Genomic DNA, 27,516 nt, shown 5'->3' with positions numbered 1-27,516 from the left:
CTATCAACGATTCATGACTAAAGAGGTGATATTTCCTACTAAAGAAGTCATAAGGAGAACCTTATCAAGAGAGATGTATTGAGATTTGTTCATTATGACCTTATCAAAGAGGTCACATTTTTAGACGAGAGGTTTTCAGAAAATAGTGTTGAAATTTCTAGGTAATATCTCTAGTGAGGCTTTTCTTACATAATCACTCAACAACTACAAATTTTATAGAGTATTTAGACTTGTCCACTTTAGCAAAAACCTTTGCTGATATATGAAATCCCATTGATTTCATATTAATGGATACCAGGTCAAATGTCCTAAAGTAAGAGAATAAAGACATCTGTAACCCTAAGTGCCCCTACTGCAATCAGCAAACCAAAATTTTCTTATATAAACTTCATAGTATAAACATATAACAATATAATAAACTACTGATTTAAATTTGAAGTTAATTTAAAAACAAACAAACAAACAAAAAAACACCAAACAACCACAACACAGAAAATCTTTAAATCTAGACCAAAATCTACACATAAAGCCCTCAGCTTTCACCAAAGTGTATGAAAAAGCTGTTATAAAAAAAGTAGGATACCAACTGAAGGCTTAGGATAGATGGAATTCAACCATGTTTTGACTACATTTTTGTTGCAACTAGATATGTTGATGGGAAATGGCTAAAATAAAGAAAAATTAGTAAAATAAGATCAAAATAAACAAATATTTCAATATAGACTTTCCTGTACGGAGTGTCAGTTATCATTCCTAGACAACATCTTATTTGCCAAAAATATCATACAAATGTAGGTTATTTTTCACCACCACCTAAATACTGCAGTAAAGTGGTGAGGTTGAGATAGGCCTTGCCAGGGAGTAGCAAGAGTGGGGTGGCTCCAGGGCAAAACAAGTCAGGAGCTGGAGTGTTGGGTGAGGAGTGAAAGGAGACAGGGGCCAGACTAAGCTACCTGCAACACAGGTCTGATGCTCATCCAGAAGACAAGATGGAGTCTGACCATCTAAGTACTGGAAGCACCCTTGGGCCCCTGACAGGCTTGTACCAGAGAGTAAAATAACATAAAAGTAAAATGTTATTCTATAGAGATGTTACATATAGTGAACCACCCTAAATTGAAGACAAATAGAGTTGGTCATGTTCATTAGGTATTCACAAAATCTCTGTTCTATTCTTTTAAATTTCCTCGCAGATTAATACTGCCTAATCCAGATAACACTGCTGAATCCATTTCATGCACACATGCATAGGGACTAGTGGAGAACTTTTGACCCATCTGTTTGTTTAAAATGAACTCAAAATATTAAACAACAAGAACAACAAAATGCTATTTTTAAGGGAAAAGCCATATTGAGGTGCTGAATCAGGTTGTTGTTCAGTCAAAAATGTTGAAGCAAGTTACACTGCATCACAGTAAACAAGTTTGAACACCCAGAATTGTACACCACTTTTGACACATTCACTCACTGGAGACCTTATTGTGACATATCAATACTTAAAGGGCAGTTATAAGAAAGACAGAGATGTTTTACCAAAGACTATAGTGACAGGACAAGCAACAACTGAAAGAAGGTAGAATTAGATTACATATAAGAAAGAATTTATTTATTTATTTATTTATTTATTTATTTATTTATTTATTGCTATTAGGATGGTAAGTTGCTGAAACAGGTTTGCCAGAGCAGATGTGGATGCCCCCTCATTGGAAGTGTTCAAGGTCAGGTTGGATGGGTCTTTGACCAAACTGACTGAAGTGGAAGATGTCCCTGCTCATGGCAGGGACACATCTTCAAAGGTCTGTTCCAACTCAAACCTTTCTATGACTTTAGGATTCAGATGAGCTACTTCATTCATAGAAATGAAGATGGGTGAACGGGTTTTCAGGGTTTAGTTACTGAGACTTTTCTCTACAGTATTTGCATACAGATTTATCCCAATATCCTGCATTGTTTCAGAAAGAACTAAAAGAGATGGGTTTTGTCTTTATGACAGCAGATCAGAGACCTTATCTCCTCCCGCCTCACATCAGAGATTCACTTCTAATAACTTAAAAATTGAGGACTTTCTTCTGCAATGGAAATTATTCTGGGACAACTATTCAGGGACTTCTCACAGCTAACAAACTGTAGGTAGCTGAAGCAGAATGAAGCTTCGACTTCTGTCATCAAACATGTACAGGAAACAAACCCTCACTGAGCTATGACATAACCTTCAGTCTTTGAAACTTGGTAACCTTCATTTTATGTGTATTTTCACTGCCACAGTTTTCCCATCTGGTTTTGTGTAGCATCACTGTGTGCTTAGTGAACACTTACTGCATAGTTGCACATACAGACTTGCAGTGCAGAAATTAGCCTAAGAGCTTCACATGCATAGAAAACCTTCTTTATCTCTTTCTGTTTCGCCTTGATAAATTGTCAAGGTGTGATAGCTTTTCTTTTGATCAATTTTTTTATATTTCTAGGATTATGAGAGATAAAAGTTCATGAATTTTCATGAAGGTCTACTTTGCTTTTTCATTTTCTATAGTCAGTCTGGATGCCTATGACAACATTAAGTGGATGTAGGGATCATTTTAGATATAGGCCTGTATTTGCAGCTAACATTCATGTCGCTGAAAATTATCCTTTTATTCTTAAAAAAAAAATTAGGTTTGTTTTTAGTTTTTTAGGTTTTGTTTGTTTGCTTATTTTTAACTCTTGCTGTCCTGAATTTGTGTGTAATCTTCCTGTATGCCACATCTGGAAGCCCTTTTGTTGCATACTAGTAATCTCTTTAGACATTACTTCAGTCAAAAGTATTCTCTCTCTTGACTTATTTACTAGCAATATTGTTGTTTTGGCTTCTAAACAGTGATATCCTGCTGGGTCATCAGGAACACAGATACCTTAAAAATCATATTTCAAATGGAGGAGACATTAACCACACAGTATCTAATTATCTGGTGAGTGTAACTCAAGTGAAAAATATGATTCTTTGATTTTGATGAAAACATTTCAAGTTCACTTTCCTAACTGTTTTTAACTGAATTCTAATCTTTCCTCATAATTTTTACAAACTGACTTCACACCCACAGAGGTGCACATTATTGCACAAGGAAGTTATTGATAGTCCGTATCACTTGGCAACGCACAACTCATACTACTACACTTCCTTTGCCTTCTGGAACAGGGTGGCTGCATAAAAACTGAGTACTATAAATGATCCTTTGTTGATGTCTTAGGTCCTCAGACTATACTTAGGCATTGTATTTGACATTATTAGTTGTCTTCAGATGAAAGCCTTCCAGAGACCATGTTAATAGCAACAGAATGGACAACTGCAAACCAGTAGCCAGGTTCATGCCCTGATATTGTTTTACTCATATAGGTGTACAATTGGAATCCAGACACTCACTTTTGATGTACAGTTTCATAAGCAGTGTAAACAATGAAGAATAAAAGGATAAGCAATGTTCTATTAGAATGAAGGAAACAGCATAGTTGAAGGCTTACACTGTACAAACGGAAAAAAAAATGGAAGCATTAATGAAGATATCTTGATGGTTTCAGATACAAGCAAGCTACTGTTCTAGAAAATACATTTCAGAGGAAAGAAAAATTACTGTTTTCAATATAGAATTAGTGAAGAAAAATGTAATGGCTTGTGACATACCGGTCAAATTTGAGTTATTTAAAGATTTCTTATGTTCTTAGGCTTTATAAATTGACAAGTCTACAAGTAAAAGAAATACTAGGCAAATTCATGGTATACTGTCTCATTTCAACAAACAAATATATTCTCTGAAACCTGCAGCTATCTCAAGGTTGTTCTGTGCAGAACACCACTAGTGACTGGTCGCCAGCTCAACATAACCCCATTTATATGTTCTTCTTGTTGTTTTTAACAAAACTAGACATCTTAACTTTCAGCATGTCCTCAAAATAATGGAAGATAAAATCCTTCTTATTTCAAGTACGATTAAACAATGACGTAATGAAGAATTTGCAAAACCAGTGTTGTTTTATTCCAGCATATTAGGCATTCTTGATCATACTTGTTTTCACCTTTGTGTAATCAATAAAAACAGAAATCAGAAAAAGGAATTCAACTTATTTTTTCCTGGTGATGAGAGACACAGCATTCTGATGTTTTGCCTGGTCTTGTTATAATTAAGGACTCCCTCTCACTCTGACCAATAAGTTATTACTTGTTTCATCAGCTAGCAAGTGACAACATCAGAATTCCTGTAAGAAAATTTCAGTCCCCTTCTGGCCTTTCCTATAATACCCCAGCTTCCAGCTACTTCCTAGGATAATGGCAGCCATGAAATCAGCCATGCATTGATAGAACTGGTGTGAGACTAAATAAAGTAAGTTCTCATTTGAAGTACTTTTATAACACTCCAAGACACTAAGAAATCAGTTCAAATCATTGTAAATACCTGCTTACATCTTCTTTTGGGTCTGTCCTCAATTTTAGAATGCAAAATTATTTCTGCTGGAAAAAAAAAAGTCCTCCACTCTTCCTTGGAAGAGTTTGGTTTTGTTTCTCTGTGCATAAAAGAAAAGTGTATATAGCATGGCATTGAAGATGAAGTTAATTCTCATTCTAAGTCTGGTTTTCAACCATCATCTCCACATGTTCGTTGAGCTTTCTTGCTTTCAGAAAATATTTAAAATTAGAATACGTGTGTACAGTTACTGCATTATTTTTAGAAAATATACTTGAAATTTACCTTTAAATTCCCTATTTCTTTATCAAAGTACTACCACAATATTAAAATTACCCTAGAAATTCCATCTTGTCTAGTCCATTTTATTTTTTTAGGCTTATTTGCAGACAGATGATTTTTAATTTTTTGAAATAGATATTAGATGCAGAGAAGGTTCTTTAGCCATTTTTATTTTCTAAATATAGCCAAATTAGTGGTTCAGCTGAAGTATCAGCCAAAAACATGTATTGCCCCTCATGAAGATTAGGCAACAACATGTATTCCATTGACAACTTGTGAGCAAAAGGTTCATCTTCTAATGTGTCTCTGTATTATTGATTATTTTGTAAAACTTTCTGAATGTAAGTGCCCATGACAATTAAACAGAATCCTCAGCTAATACCTTTCATAGGTACCCTTTGTATCTTTCAAAACATGCACACACATGTGTGTAAGATAATACTACTAATAAAACAGTAATCAGAGCAGCTGACAGAGAGCATTTGTTTGCAAAATTCACAGTGAATTTACTTAGACTACTTAATTTTTCTTTTTATTTTCTGATTCCTTTACAGTTGGAAAATTACAGGGATAAATAATAACTATCTTTTGTTCTCTATTTCTCCCCTGCTCCCCTTGCTTTGTGCATAATCAGAGCATAGCCCTTTTAATAAATCAAAACACAGAGTGAATTATTTCTGTCTTTGTGTGGGTGTGTGATTTTTCTAGTCTTCAGAGAAAGCAGATAGCTTACAGTTATGGTGCTGTGGTCTGCTTCTGGTGGTTCATTGGTGCAAGAGAGAGAAAGAAGGAGGAAAGTACTAGCAGCCAGGATCCTTCAAGTGAAAAGTGCTTCCAGGAGGGTGAATCAACAGCACCTGAGAGAGACAAGCAGAATGCTCAAAATCTCTCTTATTTGTTACCTGAGAGAGGCTGATGACAGATGGAGTGAGGGAACATAGGTCTCCTGTAGGGCTAGATAAGGAAACAAGATCATTGATGGCAGTGTATAAAAGCACAATAAAGGCACCAGCGGAAAAACTGCTTGGAAACAAAATAGGAAAATACATAAAAGGACAACAATAGCAACAATAAAAACAATAACAATAATACACAACCAGCCATCATAAACCTGTGAACTTCAACATTTCTGCTCTTTTGTCTCATAATAGGAGGATGTGCCAGTTCTAGCCTTACAAACAAAATGTGTATAAAATATATTTTGTGGTTCTACCTGTCTATTGTCGTTAGATTAGAATACATCACCAGCTCCCCCACCAAAACTTTAACATTGCTCTCTCATTTGATTCCAGGGTGTTACAGAAAAACAGGTGTTCAACAATCCGTGGCATATGGAGTTTCTACTCTTTGGCTTTAATATACTTCTGTTTCCTTCTCTGTAAACTGCATTGTTATATACTTTATTTGTTTTCCCATTGGGAAAACCTATTCCCATGGAATAGGTATGAACAAAATTATTTTCTTTTTCTTTTTCCTTTTTCTTTCTCTTTTTCTTTTTCCTTTTTCTTTTTCTTTTTCTTTTTCTTTTTCTTTTTCTTTTTCTTTTTCTTTTTCTTTTTCTTTTTCTTTTTCTTTTTCTTTTTCTTTTTCTTTTTCTTTTTCTTTCTTTTTTCTCTTTCTTATTTTCTTTCTTTTTCTTTTTCTTTTTTCTATTTCTCTTTTTTTCTCTTTCTTTTTTCTTTTTCCCCTTCTTTTTCTTCTTTTCTTTCTTTTTCTTTTTCTTTTTCTTTTTCTTTTTCTTTTTCTTTTTCTTTTTCTTTTTCTTTTTCTTTTTCTTTTTCTTTTTCTTTCTTTTTTCTTTTTCTCTTTTTTCTTCTTTTCTTTCTTTTTCTTCTTTTTCTTTTTCTTTTTCTTTTTCTTTTTCTTTTTCTTTTTCTTTTTCTTTTTCTTTTTCTTTTTCTTTTTCTTTTTCTTTTTTCTCTTTTTTTTTCTCTTTCTTTTTATTTCTTTTTTTCTTTTTCTTTTTTTTTCTTTTTTTCTTTATCCCATTCATTTTTATTTTCTCATTTCCCTTTTTTTAAAAACTCTTGCAGTGTTAACAGTGCAACAGATGAGTTGAATGTAAATAAGTATTATCCCAACCAACACAAAATAGGAAGAGAAGATGCCTCTGTGAAAGCTATGAGATTTTAGAAGGGATAACATTTTCTTTCAGAATCAAGAAATATGAAGTAGCACATATTGGACAAAAACACATATCTATCCGTGGCGGTCTGGCGCTTGTTAGCTCAGAAGTTTTTACCTAGTGTTGACACTGTGTATATGAATGTTCTTTTATATCTTCTTCTTTCTCTTGAGATAAACGAAGTGTGCATATAACGAAAAATGCACATTTTGGGAAGACCACTAGAACACCCAGAAGAAGGAGAACATTCCTTGACGTATTGAGAATGATATTTTGTCCTCTGTTGATACTTTATGTGAAGTAAGGAAACTTTTTATGGAACAAGGAATGGAAGCATGAAATTCCCCTTCTATAGATAAAGAATGCAGAATACTCTGGGGGGTAAAATACATTGCAATTTGAGAGGAATGTTCCAATTTCAATTGTGTCAGTGCTAAGAAAACCTGTGTAAGAACTTAAGTGTTCTGTGTTTCTACAGACTATGAAGTGAGTCTGCAGATCTTGAAAGAATGGGACTATTTAAGGATGCAACCAGTATTCTATTTGTTAGCCTACTTTTCAGAAATTCTGTCATTGTTTAAAGAACAAACACAACCTATTCTGTCTGGCCTGTAAATTCTTTTGCCTAGTTTAAAACTACAAAAGATGAATATTTTGAAAATTCAATGTAAATCAGCCAAGCTGCCTTCAGCTTCTAGGGTAGTGAAAATGTAATGTATTTCTGCTTTAGTTTACACATTCATTATATTAATTCTTTGAAGATATTTTGGGAAGAATGTGTTAGCAATCTGCACAGAACATACCTAGTTTCATGTGTGCGTTTATGCCTGTGCATTCATACTCATATGGAAATAATAAAAAAAAAAAGTGATATATGGCTTAAAATAAATGTTGTCCTCTTTTGCTAAATTGATTTTTTTTCATTGCTTTGTGGATTTTGCTGTTGAATTGCAGTGAAATTGGTGATGTTGAACAGGCAAATATTCTCATTACTCCAGTCTCCCCGAAGTGTCTCACTATAATATATATATATATTCATTATAGCTGGTGTCAAGCATAATATATTAATAATTCTGATTTGAGTTTGTATGACTCCTCTTTTACATTGATGCTGATGCCTGATTTGTGGAAATATAGGCTTAATCAACACGATTAAATTAAACATGCCTGTATTTATTCTCTGGTGTTGGAGCCTGCATTATTGTACCCCCTCACACCCCACTACTGTGAAGCCACGTAAAAACTGCCTGGTGTTAACAGTTCCTGTGCAGTATTAACCCATCAAAGCAGGCGTAGGCACTATATGAGGAGTGCTAGTTGACCTGATCAAACTGTACTAAGTGTGGCTGTCTTCCAGTGCCTTGGGATGGTCCCTGACCCAGTTAAATAATCCAGTATAGGTGTAACCTGTATGTAACCCTTCTCACAGGGGTTCAGTTGGCTGTAGTACAAGGCTTGGTTTTGACAGAGCACAGCTGTACAACCTTGGTTTAGGTTTCTAAGAAAACCGCTCAGATATGGGAAGGAGTCATAAGAAAGTGCATAAACCACAGCCATTCAAGGTAAAAAAGGTAAAATTTCAGACAGTGAGAAGACTCTTGAGACTGTAGTTAGCAGCTCAGGGATTCAGGAAGGGAAACACTGACTTGAAAAGGTGTAAAAACCTAAGGAAAAAACAGAGAACTGCAAAACAGCAATTCAGCAGAATTACAAGGAGCTATGCAGTCCAAAATAACAGCAGCCAACCTTTACCCATCTGCTTGAAGGGTGGCTGGCCAAAAATGATTGATTAGGTGTCCTACCATGGGTGGTGAGCATATTAATGCTTAGCTTGTTAATTAGTAAGTAGATACTTGTTTTATTCTTTAAAGCTGCATATGTCCAACTTGTAAAGCCTTTCGATTCACAGTAATAGTTGTCCAAACAAAATAACTTAGAAAGGCAAGGTTGTGAGAGACAAATAATCAGTTTGATGATATTCACTTAAAAACAATCTCTTTCCCACTAAAAAAAATTTCTTTTTCCTGTTATGAAAATTAAGGAATAAAATAAAACAATTATCCTATATTCCAAGTTTATTAATGTGGTTTTAATGGCCCTGATCTTGTAGAGAACATGATTTTACATTACTGTTTTTAAGTAAAGAATTCATTGCAAGATTCAGATTATATTAGAATAGTACTAACTGGACAGCAGTACGAGGAAGAGTGCACTTTATTAACCTGTCCTCAGTTGGGGTTTCTCTTTTTACTCTAATTCTCTATTGGTGAGAACAAAGCTGTGGGGAACCAGGTAACATTTCAGGAAATATCTAAAACAAACAAGGAAGAACCAAAATAAGGATGGACAGGCTCTGATGGATGATGCCTTCATGTTCATCTCTGCTCCTCTTTTAATTGTCAACTCTTTTATGCTTTCCTGTTTCTGAATCTCCTGGTCAGAGTGATTAAAAAGGTTTGAGTTAATGGATATACAAGTTTGATGGATAAAAATGTACATCACTTATGTTCTTCATTCTGCTTGCGAAATTCTGTTATTTTGGTTTGTGAAGCTCTTGTCTAATTAGACAGTTGTGATTTAATAAAGAGAGCATCTGTTGCTGTGTGTTTGTGCATGCCTTTATACATTCTCAGTAGACATCTATGAAGATGGGATACATTAAAAAAAAAAAAGATAAAATAATACAGAATTTTAAAAATATAGCAAAATCATCAAATCTTCTTGAATTAGCTGTGGGTTTTTTGTTGCTGTGGTGGTTTGGGTTTTGTTTTGGTTTTGTTTTGCTGTTTTTAGTCACAAAGTTTCACATCCATGGAAGTCAGTCCAAATGTATCCTTTCTGTTTTCACAGTCCAGACATTTTTTTATCCCTCAATGCATTTTAACACACAGTGTGACACTGAACATATGAAAGGAAATGTATGTGAGGCATATTTTTATAACTGACTGATTATAATTCAAATTAATAAATAAACATGGATTTTATCACAGGACTGGTATCTTTTGAGCTGCCTGCCATGGTTGAGGAGAAAAAATAACATTTAAAAATTTGACTTTTAAATAGAAAACATACATGTATTTTACCTGAAAAAAGTTTAACGTGCATAGCTTGTTACTGTTTTCCAGTCATTTCTACCTGTTTCACAGTTAACTTGTAGCATATGTACTCTCTTACTATGTTTTTTCATTCATTTAACAGAGAAATAAGAAAGTGCAGTGTAAACATATTCAAGGAGCAGTCCCCATAGTCATTCTTGTCTCAGTAGAGCTACGTATGCCCACCTCAGAACGTAAGACTTGAGTGACAATCAGGATAATGTATTTCAAAACCTTCTGTTTCTTCAGAGTGAGGAACTGCACCAGGCTGGGCAAACTTGTACAAAGCTCTTTAGTTTACTTTACAACTGGAACATGCTAACCTAAGCTGCTTTTTCAGTGGCATGTTTTGCTTCTGCTTCCCATTCATAAGCAGTCTGTTTCCCGCTTCTCCTTGAACAGCTGCTAGTTCATTCTTTCCAGCAGTCATCTGTCACTTAAAAAAACAAACCAAAAAACAAACAAAAAAAAACTGTTGAAAGATTATTCAAGTCATGTAATAAAAAGGATCTGTGGAGCTTTAAATTAAATGCTAGGACACTCTGAAAATTAGCTATAATATGCCTTCCTATAGCTTTCAGAAGGGCATCGAGAATTAAGACTTTACAAAGAAAAGTTGGTTTATAATTTTTTTGCTTCCACCATTTGTCTTCTTTTTCAGTTTCATTCCATGTTACTCTTTGCCCTCCCCTTCCCATATGGACTGCCTCTATCATCAAAGCTCACCATTTGAACTACATAAACTGTTTGTTCAGCAGCGTTAGGTGAACATCAACAGTCAAATACTAATTACTGTGCAACAGTGTACTAAAATATTTGGCAGTTCGTTCTACAGTGCTGACAATAATGGCAATAGTTCGATGCATGCTTGTAATTCCTCTGTTTAAACATGGACCAACTGGGACATAAACAGATTTTGGGTTGCAAACTGAACATGACACTTTGTTAGCTCAGAACTTTGGTCTTTGACCTAGCTATACATACCCTGAACTATTTATTGTATTCCCTTTCTAAAGCTTGTCTATGAAGCTCAAAAATATACCACGATAACAGTACCTAAAATAATTGAAATAGATGGTTTACATACCAGGGAAGTTTTAGTGTATCATGAATTTTAAACCATAAAACTTTTTCTTTATTAGTACATACCTAGAGTTCCTAAAAATATGCATGTCAAAGGAAGCAATAGCAAATTAGAGGAGTAACCAAGGACCTCTGGGATCTTTATAGACAGAGTAGGAGTAAGATTCCTAGATAAATAAATATTTTATTGGCATATTTTATGTAACTGCCACTTTATTTAGTTTAATGTATTACTAAGCAGGTCTATTTGAACATATGTTCATGTGAAACTTTAGTATATTTTTCACAAGTAAGGACTCTTGTAAATTTATGGCTTGCACTTTTTAAGAAAATATCAAGCTTGTTGTTTCCTAATAAATATGGAACACATAAATATCTAATAAAAATACAATATTATGCACGAAGTTTGGGGAGGTTCAATATGGTAAATCAGGTTTCTAGAACTGAGAATGATATAAAAACCAGCTAACTACTTATGTCCTTTTTTTTTTTTCTTGGTTGTTGGAGTACTCTTCATTAGCCATTATTTTCAGAATTTTTTTTAACTCTTTCGTTTTACAACACATCAGTTCTTATGTATGATTCAAACTAAATAACAGTGGTCCAATTCACAGATTAATCAGCTTGATGATAAAAGAATCTTCTAGGTAATATTGAGATTTTCACAATAATTATTTTTGCTGAACTCAAGCTGTTCATTCAAACACTTCTGAGGTGTTTGATTTGCAAACAATCTCTGCCAGACACAGAGTTATTGAAGAAAGCAAATATTAAGTCACGCAGGAATGTTTTTGAAACTAGAGAAAGCAAAATCTCAGACATGACCTCTTATCATGTTTCAGAAAAAGCTGTTGATGTGGTAAGACTCACGTGATGTCTGTTAATTTCTGCTCTGTGGAGTTTATGATTGTTCTGTACAGTTCTGGAACTGCTGCAGTGAAGGTGAGTAGTAAATGCATTCATTACTGAAGTAGTACTAATGGATTAATCTGTGTTTCAAGCTCAATATGCCCTTCCTGAGACTTCTTTATCACGATGTCCTGAAAAATGCTAATGTACAAGCCACTAGGAGATGTCACTCTTAATTGCTGTAAGTTAGACAAGATTGGCCCTAAGGCTCAGATTTTATGTATTGGACATTACTAAAGAACCTCTGAATCTATCAAAATTGTCATTTAGTCATGGGTGAAATCAGCCACAACCATGTGTTTTTTGGGTACCTGTGTGCTACTCGTTCACTGGTGTAGTGTGAAAAATTCCAGTCAACATCCAATGAGGTGATTTGGCTCTAACTCAGTGCTAAAGTCACAAAATCCTTCAGAACAAGGTTCTCATAAGGCAAAGAATCTTTAGCTTTGCATATTACCTGTATGAGCTAAAAACAGGTGGAACCCAAGGAATGTATCTACTGTGATGTGGGAGCTTCCTGTTCCTGTGCCCTCCCTAAGGTCTCCTATAGCACACCATGTTTAAAGAATGCAAAAAAATGCATCGTATTTCAACCTTTATATCATGCAATTTGGTAAAGAGGTCACTGAGAATGTGTACTAATTAACATGATATGTATAAATTTTTATTTTATAGTGTCTGTCCCCATATTACAAAATATAGAGCCTTCTTAATTATCATTAATGTCAGGGTAGACATAGTGTCAAAAGCTTTTAAGACTGAGTCATATTGTAAGATATAATGTAACACAAAATTTTACCACCAATTCTTAAAGATATCTTGATGGTTTTTTTTCAAGAACAAGCATTTCAAAATCCAGAATAGCTACATACAAAAATATATATTTTTAAGAATGTATTTTCAAAGAGATCTTCCATAATGACATAAAAAACTGGGGATCTGTGTATTAGGTCAAGAAGGCAAATATTTCTACAAACACTTGAATTTTTTTTAACGAGAGGTATCTGAATGAGATGACTAACATTCTGACTCTGTCCTTACACTGATACTGAGCAAAATATTTCTCTCTTTGCCTTTTCCCTGTACTATTATATACAGTTTGGTTAATAAACATTTTCTTCCACTTCAAAACAGGCATGAAGGTCACTATGGGAAAAATTTTGCTATTTCTGAAGTGACACGTGCAGAGGCAGCTTGTGTGTCTCGCTGCCACACTTTTCTGTTCTGCTGTTCCATTTACATCACAGGGTGAGACATTCTTAACTCTGCAGCTTTCAAAGAGGTCAGTTTTATGCCCTATAGTATGCTTTATAGTACATATACTAGAATCTAGTGTAGCATATATATATAATCACGGAATCATTTCAGTTGGAAGAGACCCTCAGGATCAGTGAGTCCAATCGTAACCTAACTCTAGCACTAAACCATATCCCTAAGAACCTCATCTAAATGCATTTTAAACACCTCCAGGGATGGTGACTCCACCACTTCCCTGGGCAGCCTGTTCCAATGCCTGACAACCCTTTCTGCAAAGAATTTTTTCCTAATATCCAATCTAAACCTCCCTTCGTACAACTTGAGACCACTTCCCCTTGTTTTATCACTTGCTACTTGGGAGAAGAGACTAACACCCTCTGTGATACAACCTTCTTTCAGGTAGTTGTAGACAGCAACAAAGTCTGCCCTCAGCCTCCTTTTCTCAAGGCTAAACAGCCTAAATTCCATCAACTGCTCTTCATAAGACTTGTGCTCCTGGCCCCTTATCAGCTTTGTTGCCCTCCTCTGCACCCTCTCTAATACCTCAATGGCCTTCTTATGATAAGGGGCTCAAAACTGAACACAGGATTCAAGGTGCAGCCCCACCAGCACCAAGTACAGTGGTGTGATCACTCTAGTCTTGCTGGCCACACTATTCCTGATACAAACCAGGATGCTAAAGGTCTTTTTGGCCACCTGGGCACACTGCTCACTCCTGTTCAGCTAGCTGTCAATCAACACCCCCAGATCCCTCTCTGTGAGGCAGCTTTCCAGCCACTCTTACCCAAGCCTGTAGCGCTGCTTGGGGTTCTTGTGACCCAAGTGGAGCACCCAGTGCTTGGCCTTGTCAAACCTCATACAAATGGCCTCAGCCCGATGATCCAGCTGGTCCAGATCCCTCTATATGGCCTTCTTACCCTCCAGCCGATCAATACTCCTACCCAATTTGGTGTCATCTGCAAACTACTAAGGGTGCACTCAATCTCCTCATCCAGACCACTGATCAAAGAGAACTGCCCCTAATACTAAGCCCTAGGGAACAGCACTCACGACTGGCCACCAACTGGATTCAGCTCTGTTCACCACAACTCTTTGGGCCCAGCCCGCCAGCCAGTTCTTTATGTGTCAAAGATTACATCCATCCAGGCCATGAGCTGCCAACTTCTTCAGGAGAATGCTGTGGGATGCGGTGTCAAAGGCTTTAGTGAAGCCTAAGTACACAACATTCACAGCCTTTTCCTCATCTGCTTGGGTGGTCACCTTGTTGTACAAAGAGATCAGGTTGGTCAAACAGGACCTGCCTTTCATAAACCCATGTTAACTGGGCCTAATTGCGTATAGTAGAGTGTAAGTGTATAGTACAGTATACTATAAAGTATACAGTATGTTTTATTATGAGGAAAAAAACACACCTGTTTTCTATCTCATCAATGCATAAAATTTAATTAGATAAGGCTAAGTAAAACTGATATAAATAGAATGGTATAGAAAATATATTACTAGTATTGTTCCTGGTTTTCCATCAATTGTAAGTTGTGCATGAGTGAGAAATTTTCCTATTAAATATTCAGTTTGTAAACATTGTGAGGAAAGTATTTAAGTGACATAAAAACAATCTAGCATTGTTGTCCAGCTTAACCTTTGCAGATGGAGAATTGCAGTCTTCCTGGAAAGTGAGATCTCACGGACCTTTGTGACATGGCTTTATAATTTTCTTTGTAGTAATACCTTCAACGATACAACATTGGCCCACATTCGCCTTTCTCACAGACATGTTACTATTGTGCCTTACAGTTACAATAATTTTCTAACTGGTTACTATTCTGAGGTCTTCCTCAGTGTTACCAACTGCTAACGTTCATTAGTAGAGAAATATGACATTTCACAATATTTCCAGTAGACTAGTTTGGTGGGTTTGTAGAGATATGCTGACCTTTGAAAAGACAAGACCTATAGATCCAGCTCCTGCCTTATTAAAACCTTTCTTAAACATTTGTTAGGTTAAATATTATGCCCTAAAGACTCATCTTATTTATTGTATTAAATACTGAGTACTGAAACTGTCCAAGAACCACTTGTGTAAGAACATGACATTCCAAGCTGTTAATTTAATTTGCATTACTATTCCCTGTATGCATCTCCCTACATTTTATAATACTTAATTTAATACCAGGGCATTTTGTATTGTCATCCAGCCCTTCCTGTAAGCTTTCCCAGTTCTTCTTCGAATGAATGATACTTTAAAAATTTTATCCTTGAAATCTTCTGCTGCTCTTTCTGTCTTTTGTTCCACATTGAAATACATTGAATACATTGAATAGGTTTTATCGCTGTATCCATCTGTAGGGATAATATTTGTCTTAATCACTAGGACCATTTGTAATTAGATGAACTTAGAAAAAACAGAGAGAGAAAGGTCATTCACCTTAGACTTATAAAATTCAAGTTTCTTTGTCTTTGTCTTAATTGGTGTGAAAATAAAAGCAGAGACTTTTGCAGAGTGGGTTAGTGTTTTCAGTGTCTATTATTCATAATTTTATCTGTCACACTTGTGTAACTTTGGATATCTTTCACTTTGGTACTTTATAAAAGAAGATAAATGATAAGGTGCAATTCACTACCAAGTCCCCCTAAGTATAACTATTTGCTGACACCAACACTGAGACTTCTGATCGTCTTTGCTGGAAGTAGAGAGAGGATAATTCTTTTTGATTTGTGATATGTGCACGAACTGGTTATTGTTATGTGACTCTGCAAAGGAAGTAATGAGAAGTTTTGGGCTTATGCAACTGTTGTGCAGGACAATTTTAATGACTAAATACTGGCTGGCAGGCATTGTTTTAAGTTGCTAAATCTCAGCAGACCACTGAATAAAAAATTTTGTTTATTTTTCATGAATGGGGATGTAGACTCCCACACAATGTAGGAAGTACTTTTGAGGAGTTCAATTATTTGTGTTTAAGGCATTTAGAATTTTTAAGTTACTGCCATTAAGCTGACTTGCTCAAATTCTGTAAATGTTGATTTTACTGAAGAAGTAACTACATACCATCAGAAGTTACACATTGTTTTATTATAATTTAGAAGTGCTATTCCATTCTTGATTTCCAACATCTGGCTTCTTTCCCTTAATCACTACAGTCCTCTAAGAGACAAAACATGTAGCAAGTTAAAACTCAGCAAAGTAAAGGTTTAGTCTTATATTTTTATAGTAATAAGCAGAGAGTGAGCAAGCCATGTTTGGATTCAGGTAATTCTTGGTAACTAACAAATAGGTAAACATTGCTAGTATAAATTAATCAGTAAAAACCGTAAAATATGTTTTTACTCAAATTTAGCCTTTAAACTGGAAACATATTCTGAGATATATATTGTACTATTCAGAAGGGGATTTATAACCCTAAACACTGGCTGACATTGTTGCTCCATCATAATACTCTGAAAAGCAACACAACTTTGCAGTCAAAAAGTGACTCTCAAAGAAGAGAATTTTACTTTCAAACCTGCAGACAAACCCTTCCAATTTCATGTTTATCTTTATGATTATGTAATCACAGACTGAGTTACTATTAGTTGTTTTAAATGCCCTATTCCGACTGTTCCATTTATCAGGTTAGCTTTTTATATGATTTTAGATTTTTCGGGGGTTTAAAAGGATTTTAGACCCAAAATTTATTTTTCCACCTCCATTTAAAGAACGTAGAAGTACAAGGAATCTTCAACAGAGATGCAAAGTAATAAATACAGCAGTTGAGGACCAGAATAGAAAAGTCAAAACTAAAAATAAATGAACTAAATGTAAAACTTTAACATTGAAATGAACACATTTGAGTAGAACTAAGAAATTATCTAGTCACCAAAGGATTTGCTAGACTCTATTCATTTGATAACATAGCAAGTGGATTTTATTAACACAGAAGTATGAACAACATAAAACATCAGAATTTATTCTTTTTTTGGTGGTGGATGGTTCTTTTTTTGTTTTTGTTTGTTTTAATAAATGTATATCTTTGAAATTTTCCTTTGAAATGACTGTATAACATACTGGTGTGTATATAAAAAAAACAAGCCAAACAAAGAAACAAACAAAAACACAAAACAACCACCCTCACCACCAAAATTTTTTTCTTCCTATGAGAAATTAAAAAAAAAAATAATAATAATCCCAAGTATTAGACTCATCTGAAAAGGTATCTTACATAGATATTAAAAGAGATTAAAAATTATAATGTAATTCAAGTTTATATTCAATTTTGTTTTCCTTTTTGCTCTAACATTTTAAGATCTCAGGTTATTCTAGCACCTGTGCAAGATCCTTCATTCACTTTAACGCTGACATGGAAACTACAATGTTTCTTACTGTGTATCCTTATGAAGAGATAATTATTTGTCACTTTACAAAGATTCACAGAATCAAAGCTAGCATAGCATAGACTGCTAAGGCACCTCAGAGATACATGAAAACAAATCCCATAGACCAATTTCTTAATGTACTAAATAACTGAACCTTATAAGCCAGTTTTTAATTTTGAATAGCAATTAAGTCAATGGCCATCTGAGGCAAAAACTTATCAGTCTCATCTGGGATTTTGGACAGATAAATCACATTGCTTCAAGTGCTCTTCAATCTACAAATATAAAATAGCAATTTTTCATTATTATAATTAATAGCATATACTAGATGTATCTTATTTAGACAAAAATCAATAACTGAAATAATAAAAAAATAATAATGGTAACATTTTTAAGACTTGTGCTTCTGTTTGGAAATGTAGTCAGAGGTAAGAGCAGACTCTTGTATAGTACAGTGCTCCCTACTAAAGCGTTTCTTTATCTCTCAAAGTAAGTGGTCTGTTGTGCCAGATTACAGAGTATATTTCTCTTTGCTCTTTTGTTATGATAAGAAAGCATGCCATTAAAATATCTACATTTAGAGTTAACAGTTGCACAGTGACTAAATAAACACCATCAATAAATTTCACTTTTAAGTTTTTCATAATAATACACTGTAATTGGATACAACAGTAAATCCAAATAAAGCTCTGGGGCATTGATTTTCCAAATGACTCTGTCAAAATTATGTAGTGAGAAGTGAAGCAGCGGCTTGATGAGGCATATCATAAAATGATTTTTAAATATGATTATTGAGCAGAAGATATCAATAAGTTGATAGTTTTTTATTAAGACAATCCTGGCAGGGATATCTAAGGAATTAATGTATTTTCTATACTGAGCCTTTGTAAATGTGCATTAGTAGACATAGACAGTTCCTGTCATTGATGTCAGATGTGTTGAATGATGATTCAAATGGAAATCAATTAAATAAATAAAAAAAATAAAATCAGAAAACCACCACCACCAACAAAACTATTTTTTTTTTTTTTCTGTTAGGACTCAGAACATTTTTGGACAAAGTAACACCATTTTTTTAATGATTTATGCATATTCTATACATAGCACAGGGTTCATTAATGCTATGAAATTATTTATAGCCTTTATGCATGTATGTCACTAACATGACTTGCAAGTAAAATACATACTATCCAAGTACAGCTCTTTGGTCTCATGCATTTCAGGCAAATTGAATCTCGTATACATATCTAGAGAGAGTCCTTATCTGGGAAAAAAAAGTGTGTGGGGCAAGTTTATTATAGGTATACTTACCTTTTTTTCTGGTTAAGAGACAAACATTTCCCAACTTAAAACCAATTCAGTCTCTCTGAGGAATGAATGTACTGACTATTTGCTGTAGGGCTCATGAATAGGAAAATTAAGTTTGTGATAAACAGTACAGTAAGGTAAGCATGAAGGCATGACCAGTGCAGGAATCAGGGTACAGTGGTACTGACTGTAAGGGTTATGACATGCTCAGACCTTTTAAAAAATCAATATGTATTGATTTGCTGCAGAATAAGTTGTTCACTTGTCCACAAGGTAAAAAAATTCAAGTTTTGCTTTCTACCTCCAATTTACCCTTGGCTGAGTTAAGCTCTGCATCTTTTTCTAAGATTTATTTTAGCTAATACTGGATTTGTATATATTTTAATATGTTCACAATGATTTTAAACTATTTTGAAAAAACAAAGAGGTTATGACCGCTACCATGTCATCATATATCTCGCTTTTATCTAAGTTGCATAAAACCTTTGTCATTTTCTAGAAGAAAAACAATAAAGCAATTTATCACTGCAAATCACGCTTTACTCAGGCTTCTATTATGTACTTAATATTTTGAGAAGATACTTATTTCAGCTCTGAGATGACAGTCTGAAACGATTTTCAGTCAAAATCTTGCTAAATCCAACTTCTGAATGTTATTAATAATGATTATCCTAAGAATAAGACTAATTCAAATTACAGAAATAAAAAATTTAAGTTTCATAGTAGATTTATTCTTTCTCCTTCATATCATTTTATAGGAACTTATACTGAATTAATTCAGATTAATAGATCTAAAATGAGCTTTAATCATAGAATATATAGTATCATTAAAAAGGAAATACGTGTCATACATAATTTTGGCAAAGACAACATTGTTATACTTAAAGTTCTAGATAAGAAAGTTTCTATTGTTACAATGAATAAAAAAAAAAAAAAAAAGAGGGTGATTATTCCAGAATTAAATCACAATTTTTACATGACATTAAATGTGGATCCACTTTTAACTGGAAGACACTGATCTGCAGTGAATTTTGGATTGATGTTGAAACTTTAAAGTTAGTAAGAAATGTCTAAGGTTGGACTTTGTAACTTGAAGCTTTTCATAATTAAATTAACAAGCATAATGGCCAGACAAAAGTACACCAGAAATAAGTATAGACATCCATGTCCATATTTTTATATATTTCCCTATATTTGGCAACCAATTAGTACTAAAGATTGTGATCACAGCTCAAACAGAAGTGCTGGTAGGAAGAAGGAGACTACTTAAAATTCATAGGAGGAGGGTACAAGCAGGGGACTCGCACGAATGGCTTCAACCCAGTCTGTGGGTTGGTGCTGATGTCTTGAGAGAGAATTAGGGCACAGCTTCAAAGGCTGAGATAGGTGAAGCCAATGATAATGACACATAGCAGCAGGCAACTGAAGATACAAGATCTTAATGAGTATCAGTTTTAAGGTTATTTTACACACTAGAAAAAGATTAGAGATTAACTTATACTATCCAGTGAAACAGGCTTTTAAAACACTCTATGTTAAAAAACAGTTCCCGGAGAACTGCCCTTTCTAAACGAAGTAGTCTGAAGAAGGGAAATAGTAGTTTTTGAAGTCTCAGGTTCTACGTGGATTTTATCCACTTAGGAGAGTTGAGGCTAGGATGGGATTTTCTATGAAACATCTATCTGTAATTATGCTGCAACTTGAATGACAGGATTCTAATTGTCTTTCTGAATCTTCTACTAACTGGCCAAGAAAAAATTACTGTTCAAAGTGCTGTATGCAACCATTCCACGAGAGAAAATTTCAACTTTGTGCAATGGTATTTGACAAATATCAGGAATGCATTCACCTTCATAAACAGGGAAACCATAGGGTTTAGTTGGTATGTTATCTAAAATACCTCTGATGCTCAGTTTTCTAAAGGTGAAGTTTATCTGTTTTTTCAGTATACCCTAGAAAGCCTGTCGAACAGAGGCTGACACTGCTCAGACAATTCGGTTAAAGGTTGCTTAGCAGGCTGCATGTGGTCAGTTGTATGTTCAAAGTCCTTTTTCAGGAAGTGTCAGCAGTGAGAGAGAATATCAGTTACACAAAATCTTCAATTACTCAATACAAAAGAGCTGTTAGCATCATGTTCTGCAGAGCATATGCCTCTCTTTGAGAATCTGAATAGTCCTGTTGACCACATGAGTACTCTGCAATAGCCTAGGCTGAGAGATATATTTTAGCCACATTTGGCTAAATCCAGGATTTAACAGAGATTGTTCTTTCCAGTGTTTTCAATACGTCATTCTATTAATAAATCACATTATATATGAACTACACATATTTTTGGATATACAGACAAGACGAAACCAAGACGTTACAGTAAAGGGAGTCTTATAATCTCTATGTTTTAGATCAAATAAAAGCAACAGAATTTGTACTCTTTTTTGAATAATGACTTCAATTTAAAACTAAAACCACCATGGTAACACTACGTAAAGCACTTTCAGTTTAAGATGGTTGGATTGAGTTAATTCTTAAATTATTATTTCCAAAAGCACCTTTGTCACTGCTTTTCTTTGGATTACTTCATTTAGTTAGGCAGTTGCTGTTTACTAAGATTTGTTCTAAGATTTGTGAAATCTTTGAGTTTGTACATTTCAGTCCCACTAACAACACTACTGTTTCAACACTGCAGGAAGAATATAAACATCTATAAATCACCCTTTCTTCCATCTTCTTTCTCACTCTGTGAATAGCTTTGCTTCGCAAATCTCCAGCTGTAGTTGTCCCCTTTATACACATTAATGGATTTATCTGTATGATGATGAGATATTCTAATTAAAAACATTGAAAACTTAATTCAAGGGAGAAGGAGAACTGCCACATCAGGCAAGGCAGTCTCTTTCTGTCATTACTGAATAAGCTAAGATAGTGTAAATCTATGGAGATATATGTTACCTAGGGCTACTGAGGTTTACAGAAGTTAAATATTTGTACCACTGAGCACATGATACCAATACTACCAATGTGATTTTTTTTTAAGAGGTAAATAAGTGGAAATAGGGAGATGTGATTATTTTCTGTGGTTTGGTTTTGATTTTGTTTTTTCCTTATGTCTTAATATTTCTTTTATTCTACATCTTCACTTATAGCAGGTCAAACAATTTGACATCTTGCTTCTCAAGAAAACTCCTTATTTCAGTGAAGAAGTACATTTAATAGCTTTACTGTTACTCAGTACCTTTACAGAGGGACAAATCTGAGTACTGAAAAGGTCTATAGTCCATGAGAGAAAAGCATAACAAAGTGAAAGTCAGACAAATATACATTGGGATAAACTTTTAATTGAGTTGCTAATTTAGCATTTACTGAAATTGTTGTCAATTATATATCTTTTGACACCTTGAATTTATGAACGGATGTCATTCTTTGGAAGTGCTTTAGTCATCCGTAAGTCAGCGAATGTAATATAGGACTAAAGGCATCCAATTGTACAGTTTATGTTAATCAGCAAGTCAAATTAGATAACCCAATTGTGTCTTCTAAGAATTAAACATTTGTAGACTATATAAATCTGTTTATCATCCCATTAAATCAAATGGTTAGCACTGTTGCTGAAGTGTTAGCTTCTTCAAAAGAAAAAATAATGTCATCAAATTCTGCTCTGTGGTATAGTGATAAACTTGGTGTAACTGACAAAATAATGTGCACAAATGCTACAGTAAAATATAATACCTGGTTTTCAAGAATTTCTGGCACAGATAAAACTACTAGTTGATGAGGGTGAGGAGAACTGTTGTTTAACAAAATAGTAAACCAATGGCTGTAAATATTATGATAATAGATTCTCTAGAATTGTGGTGAAAGACCCAGAATGTACAGAGTGAAAGACAGGGAGGAAAAGAGAAAGATTACCTGAAGTGTGAATCTTAAAAGTGAGGTTTCCTGCAACTGGGAGAAAATGTAAATATTCCATCTTGACCATCAGGCTATCTTATTCAGCTTTTCATTATTCAGACAAAGTTTTGTCACCAAAATGAATTCATCAATGTAAAAGAAATAAATGATCCAACATGGAACAGAGAGAACTATCTTCCTGTTCTCATGAAGAAAATTGTCTCTTTGTGCTATTATATCAGTGACAAAGATGTCTGGACTTTATATGAATCTCTTTCCATTTAGCCTGCCTTAAATATTAATGATGCAATGATTTAACCTCTCTATACTAGGTTCAAGAAAGAGTTTAAAAGTGCTAATAAGGAGTAGGACTGTTCAAAACATAAAATAATCAAATTACTTTAAAGATATGGATAGTTATCACCACCCTGAAAGAAATAATAGTATTAAACAAAAAGGAGAAGACTTGAAAGGAAACTGAAAAACACGGAGACTACTTCTGTCTAATTGTCTAAAGACAAATTACATTAGATTATGACATTCCTCAAAGGATGGTCGATATGGAATCTAATTTTTAATCACAAACACTAACATCACCAGTGTTCCTATAAATCTTTAGGTGGGGCTGGGGAAATATTTTGAAAAGAAAATAAAACCAATAAAACAATAAACTGTGGAGGATGAAGACACGGACTTTGGCAGGGCACAGACCAAAGACTTTATTTACACAAACTCCTATGCTCCTACAACAAACTAAAGGTAAAAGAAAGGTGTATGTAACTGTTTATTGCATGGTGACAATAAACTGTGGTGGATGCTCTCTGTTAACCCCTCGCCCTCCCCATTTCGGAAAGGGAACAGGAGGAAAAGGGAGAGAGACTTACAAGATGGAAAGTTTAAAATGCTTTACTAATAGCACTAATAATGAGAGAGAAATAATGTAAAATATACAAAACCAAAATTGAATTTCCTGGAGTAGTTCAGTCATGGCCCACGGCAGAGCTGGCAGCAGCTGCAGGTCAGGTACCTGGAAGTCTTGGGTTGGATTTGTCAGTAAATCAGAACTGGATTTAGGGATTCGTGGCCTATAACCAGTCCCAGGACAGCAGGCAGAACAGTCAAGGTCCTCTTCAGATGACAGACATGAATGAAGATAGCAAGACCCTCCTGATCTTCTAATTTTATATGGTGTATGCTGTGGATGGGATGGAATATTTAGTTGATCAATTTTGGTCACCCGTTCTGTCTGCCCCTCCTTGCAAGTACTCAGTTTAAATGAAGTAGGCATAGTTTCAAATACCAATGGTAAAGACAATTCCATGATTACTATGCAAGCCAAAATCAGAAGTATTGACAGAAAAATCTGAGTTACTCAGCTCCAAGACTCCACATAAGGAAATAATTTGTTTTCCTTTCAGTGAGCATAAGTATGGCAGACTGAATCTATACCAGGAGAGCAGTGACAAGCTCCTTATCTCACAGTATAGACTTACATCTTGTATTGTACATAGATATTAGCCGAGGACAAGTGGAAAACAAGCCAATATATATGTGTCTATAGAAGATTAATGAGTCCATGAAAACCAGAGGAAACTTTAGTGGCTGATATAACCAAAATCCCCATACCTTCTCCAGGATGGTGACTAGACAGGTGTTTTCCCTTTGACATTTGTACTGTCCAAAAAGTTTGTCTTATCACAAACCCCATGTGACAGAGACACAGCCATTGATAAAAGATGTGCCACAATCTAGAATCTGTAGGACGATTTTGCCAAGTGATGGAAACTGAGGAAGAAAGTATTTTGTTATTAGCTGATGTTTGATTGTTGAAGAAAAGGTAAAAAAGGTAAAACTGCTTAACAGCTGGTTACACATTAAGATCTTCACTAAGTGAGTTCCTCTCTGTGATGGGAGAGGGGAAATAATGAATCACCAGCCACCACTAAAGGACCAGCCAACTTACTTCTGGGCACTTGTGGGACCTCTGACTCATTTCTGGAACCAGTGATGCATTTCTGGAACAATCGCATGAGGAGTGAGCAGAGGGAGATGAGCCACCCTTTCCTATCTCACATGCAAATGAGCTATAGTATAAAAAGCTGCTCACTCAGGACACTAGTAATGAAATTTCATTGCACTAGCCACCAGGAGAGCTACAGAGATCATTGCTGGATCGATGGACCCTTGGAGTGGTGAAATCTTACCTTTCTTCTGATATCTTAATTTATCTCTCTTTTCTCTCTCTTTCTCTCTGTCTAACTTTATTCCGGGAACGTACGGGTAATATCATTGTGAACTTTTTTGTGGAAGTCCTGTTAAGTTTTACGATATAGTTAAAAAATTTTGCCAAGACATGATTCACTGTAATTCCACTGAGACTTAAGTAAATTCATGGTTTAATTGAACCTCTTGAGTAATTGTTGCTTCTGCTTATTGCACAGAGTATTCAAAATTTAACTCTGTCCTCACCCCACTAAATGGGACAGGATATACTGTTGACACACTGTACCTTCAAAAGAAGGGGAATTCCATCTGCTGCTCCATTCAATTATGACATCTCTCAAAACAAAACAAGAGAAGACAAAACAAAACAAAACAAAACACTAGGAGTACAATTTTCCAAGATCAATAAACAAAATATATTTGGGAGGACCGTTCAACATAGGGTTATGTTTAGCCACATCATCAAAAACTCTAACACAAGATTTAATTAAATATGATAAATATAAAATTAATTAAATATAATTCAGGAAGCTCAGATAATGCAATACTGTATGGAAACTGCAGAAGGAAAACTTACTGCTATTATTATAGCACCCAGAATTGCCAGTCATGAGTTGTTCTGGGCACAATTCCAATAGCAACATTAGTAGACATCCTAGTCAAATTTTTAAGAGCTTCTCCTAAAATGTATGTAGGTCAGAACCCAGAGGTGATATACAAAATATATTATAAATTTCTCTGTCTTTTAATAAATGAAAGGGAATTGCTGAAGAAGCCAATTAAAGAAAGAGAGATTGGTGTTGCACTAAAATATTTTCTTAGAGGTAAGTAATGAATTTATGTTTTAATTGTGTCTATGCTGTGAAGAACACTTGTCACAATTTCTAACAGAAGCTTTCAGTTAGTCTTTCAACTCAGTAAGACTTCCTCCATTAATGTTCTCCCTCTTATTTCAGAAAATAGACTTTGTCCCAACGTTGCCCACCTTAGCACATAAAATTAATCTTTAAACATCTCACTGAAATACTGACAGATAACGTATAAGTGGTGATATGTTACCAATGTAAATATAGTAACCTAGATAGAGGGGGCTTGAACTCATACATTAAAGCTGAGAAAATCTTTTTGAATGAACAAACAGAGGAGGATTGTAAGGAAGAAAATGGCAGAAATGAATTCTGAGGGTTAAGTAAAAATAAAATAGTTATACAAAAATTAGGCCAGAAACATCAATATTGGATCTGAGAATGCTTGAGAACCCAGAAATCTCTTACAAGCATGCAAAATAAGAATTAATCAGCTATGCAAGAAAAATTCCATTAACATCGGTTTATTTGTTCTGTGGGTAGAGCTATAGTCACATTCCTGTGTTTTGTTGTTGTTTTCTTTCCACTTAGCAGTAATATGTAGGTTTGAGGTGAACAAGGCTCGAAGATTCTTCTAGGTGGCCATGGATAATGCTGAAATTAAATGTTGAAGATAAAGATTAAAAAAAAAAAAAAAGCAAAACAAACGTAAACTCAGGTATTTACAGCAACCAGGGTTTTATACTATACTGTAAGATAGGTAGCCATTTGTTTTGCAAGTCCTAAGTTACAAAGAAAACCTCAGATGAAGAAAGGTAATAGAAGATTAGAAAAAGGTTTCATTAAAAAGTTTGTCTCACCCTAGACTGAATGGAAAGACAGATGTAATAGAATTCAATCTGCTCATAAGATTAAGAATAGATAAAGCTAATAAATGGGCACAGACACAACTAATCTGAAAGATTGTCTGAATATGTCACATTCACCTCAGGCAAATTCTCTTTTTTCCCCCTCTTAAATTTAGTAAAACATAAGGAACTTATTCACAAAGGCATTTGCTAAGTAAAGGTTCATGGTTGAGATCCAGTTTGCATAACAAGGTGTCTACAAAAAAAAAGCTAGCTAGCTAAGCTCTCATTAGTCTGTGGAGAATTCAATACAATTAGCAGGGTGTAGAGAGCTGTTCAGCTTAACCTAGAACACACATTTTGGGTCAATGAATACCTGATGAGAGAAAAAGATGTGAAAAGCTTTTCGTTAACATTACCTGAAAACTTGAATTGCAGTTTTTATAATAGCTGAATTCAAAACTTGGAAGTGGTTTGATTTGGGATTTTGGATTGAAGTGACTCATAGGCTGTTTGTTTCTGATCCAGCAATGAAGATCAGCTAGCAAAGTGTGTTGAAATCTTAATTTTTATTCAGACAGGAAATTTATCATCTGATCAAATATGTGCTTATTCTTTACAGATATTAACATTTGAGCTAATCATTTGCACACAATGGATGGAAGCTGATAATGCCATTTTTTATTAATTTCATCCTAAAGTACATGTTCGTATCTGACCAGTGGGAACATATCTACTTTCCCTTGTTAGCAATAAAGGAAGACTGAGGTATTGACTATTTTAAATCAAAATGCTTATGGTATTGGACTATGTTAGCACTGAATATACTGAATAATACTGAAATACTTTAAGAAATAAAAGACATAATTGAATGGAATGTTCTGATTTGTCAATCCATAATTTCAGGTG

The sequence above is a fragment of the Columba livia genome, chromosome 3, assembly GCF_036013475.1.
Source record: "Columba livia isolate bColLiv1 breed racing homer chromosome 3, bColLiv1.pat.W.v2, whole genome shotgun sequence".
NCBI classification, from domain to species: domain Eukaryota; kingdom Metazoa; phylum Chordata; class Aves; order Columbiformes; family Columbidae; genus Columba; species Columba livia.
This window is presented reverse-complemented; position numbering follows the sequence as displayed.